This window comes from Berghia stephanieae, chromosome 1 (assembly GCF_034508935.2).
Source record: "Berghia stephanieae isolate SIO BIC M18660-M18661 chromosome 1, UCSD_Bste_1.3, whole genome shotgun sequence".
NCBI lineage: Eukaryota > Metazoa > Mollusca > Gastropoda > Nudibranchia > Aeolidiidae > Berghia > Berghia stephanieae.
In genome coordinates, this window is record NC_088360.1 from 40,818,807 (window position 1) to 40,822,247 (window position 3,441).

The window sequence follows — 3,441 nt, forward strand, 5'->3', positions numbered from 1 at the left end:
GGGCGGACGTTCTCAGGAGTGCTTGGCTAGCGCTCCAAGTCAATCACAGAGAAGGCGATGTCGTGTCCAATCTCCATGACTGGAGTCCGATACTGCTTTGGCAACACAGATTGACGGAGGCCTTCATTGGCGATTCGGTATAATAGTTTGATTTTAACAATAAACTCGCCTCGCGTAGGAGACTCTGTAGCCTGGTTAAACATTTTGAAGCCATTTTGTCAGGTTAAGTCATGGGTTTGAAACTCTTTCATTTCGCCGGGCGCTGGATTTGTAGTCAGGTTTGTGTCCTCATTTTGTTTATGCTGAGATCTTGTGATAACAAGACAGCTTTGATTGGCGCGGTTGGTGCGACGATGAAGACAAATCGAGCTCAGATAATTATGCATTACTGCGGCTTTGATTTCTCCATGTACGAAAGCGGATTTGTTGATGACTATTCGAGATATCGGTAGTGGAAGGGGCGGGTATTTCAGCGATGCGATTTATATGTCCAGTTGCTCAACAGGTGTGCCTTGATTAAATTCGGTTGGACAACCGCAGAATGGTCAAGTCATGTGTCATAAAGGGCAGTGCATTGTTCATCATTCGCGATGATTGGTGCAGTTGTAGGGTAAGGGTAGTTGCAGTTTCCCCGATTTCCATGATAATCTCCCGCAAGTCACTTTTTTAGTTTTAGTCCAGCAATCCGCTGTGTTGTGAGTTGTTGTCATGCAGTGAGAGTAAAGTGTTGATCTGTATTGTATGGCAGGTTGTGGCCTATGTGGTGGCTTTTTTCCATTTCCAGGCTTTCTAACTTCGGGTACCGCAGCTCTTGTATTTTCATTCTTCATGTCAGGTCTCCGTTCTGCCTTGCTTTCCTCTTGGACCATACAATACCGATCTGCGTACATTGTAAAATCTTTTAAGGCTGTGGCTTAATTTTGTCTTACAAAATTGGGTACTTCAGATGGCACCAACTCCAGGGTTTGTTCTAGCAAGATAAGATGAGTGAGTCGATCGTAGTCTTCTCCAAACTGTGACAATTGTAGGCATCTTTAAAGTAAGAATCTAAGTCGATCCGTCAAATGAGCATATGTTTCGTACTTTTGCTTCTTGGCTGGCCGGGAGCGATTACTGTATGAAGTGGCTGGCGGTGACTTCAAAGTGACGGAAAAAAGTTTATTTTATTTATGTGTATGACTCCCTGCCGAAGGTGCCAGTAAGCTGTATAGTTTGGTATGCTTTTCCTTTGAATAAAGTTGACAATTTTATCGCCCATTTGTCTGGGGCTAGATTGTAATTTTCTGCCATCTGTTTAAAGCGGTGTACGTATTCATCCAATGAATGGTCCGTCTTTTTCGTCGAATGGGTCCATGTGGAAGTTTAGCTTGGGATCAAACGTGGGTATGGTACCGTTAGGTGAACTATCTGGTGACGACAGGGTAGTTGACATTGCTCTAGTTCACGTCTCCATTTTGAGTTTGAGTTGTTTGCTTTTTTCTCTTTGCATTTCGAGCTCAAATGCACGTTTCTCGTTTTCCTCTTCTCTTCTCTTCTCCGTTCTTCTTGTTCCCTTCCTTCTTCAGCGAGTTCTCTAGCATCCGCCGCTTCTTTTTCTTCCCTAATGAACTGGTTTATTTCCATTTGATCTGTCATTCCCATTTCTTCCACCAGAACCCGTAGTTCTATGTGCAGTTTGATGCGATCCATTGTGGAATTAGTTTGATTATATATTTGTATATATGTGTTGCTAATGGGAGAATTGTTTCTCCAAGAAAGGCAGGTAATTGCGACCAGAACGAAAAAGGAGTTAACTAGATTATTATTTTTTGACTGAAACATCTCATTTAGTTTTTGCAATCGGTCAAATCACGTAGGAAATTTGCTTCGCTCCCAATTTTAATTTTTCTGATACGATTTATTGTAAAATCATTTTATGTGTTTTACTGGCCCAACGGTATTGAAGAAAATTAACAATACAATTTCAAACGAGAAATATTCACCTTTGTTCTCTACTTTTTACAGTCCACACACAGCCTCTAGCAATCAAGTATTGTCTTCACCTTGCGTTGTACGGTTATTAGTGTTTCCAACTGGAACTATATCAACTTTTGTATTGTCAGCTGTATTCAAATGTTTGAATTTAACACATGTATCATTCATCTTTTCCTCCGCTCCCCCCCCCCCGCCCTTCCTTCACATAAACATAACACCTTCCCCGTGCTTCCGCCTCCTCCTCCTCCTCCTCCTACTCCTCCGCCCCCTCTTTGTCATCCTCCTCCTCCTCCTCCTCCTCCTCCTCCTTCTCCTCCTCCTCCTCCTCCTCTTTCTTCTTCTTCTCCTTCTTCTTCTTCTTCTTCTTCTTCTTCTTCTTCTTCATCTTCTTCTTCTTCTTCCTCTTTTCTTCTTCGTCTTCTTTTAAGGTTAAAAGACATTGAGCTAGGTGCTGAAAATGACATCATGAAGAAATCCCGTCTTGCATTTGCACGTCAGGTGAAGCGATCATAACTTTCTTTGAACCTGTTCATCAAACAGCTGAGACTTATTTTGCTTTCAAGCTTTTTCTAATTTTAAAAGCAGTTTGCTGTCGGTTTTAAAGATTCTATTTAACTGTTTTTTCTCATGCTAATATCTAAATCTAGTACAAGTTAAAACCATTATTATGAAGATCCGTATATTACGTACAATTGGATAGCTATCTCACCATGACATTGGTATTGGGTCCTGTTTCTTTATACAATATATTCATATTTTCAGTGTGCTTGTCATACACTTTTACAAAGGGAAGTCAAGAAAATATGCCAAAATTCTGCTTTTATGGTTTTGAATATAAAGAAATATGCAATAAAATCTTTTACTCTATTATACATCCTTTGACTTGCCAGAAAGTCGTTAAATATTCTTCTTTTAATGTTGACATTAATTTATCAATAGGCTAAGAGACAGAGTGCTGATGAAACTCTATATGTAGCCGGTTTGTAATATTAGTATAATTTGATTGATTGGTATTTTGACTATGTAATATACAACTGATATTAAAATTTTAATATAATCTACCATTTGTAGTATCGATTTCAATAAATGTAGGGATTTTTTAATTTTTTGTTATTTATTTATGAAAAAAATAATTTATATAAAATATACAGAAACCGAAACTGACATAGGGCATGGCGACCGACTGTACACAGGAAACCGCTTGAAGGAGGGAAATGAGTGGAAGATCAACAGGAAGCTTTCAACATGTTGTTTAAGACTTAAGCCGGGTGTGCCGAATCTTTTCCCACTTGAGTGGTTCATGGGCGGCGGAGATCCGATGTAAGGTCTGGAGGACAGTATGGAAAAACCGGGATAATATGGGTGTGGGTAGTGAGAACCCTGGACCTTCCAATCCAAAGACGAGTGTCATACCACGTGGTAGTAGTAGCAATAGTAGTAGTAGTAGTAGTAGTAGTAGTAGTAGTA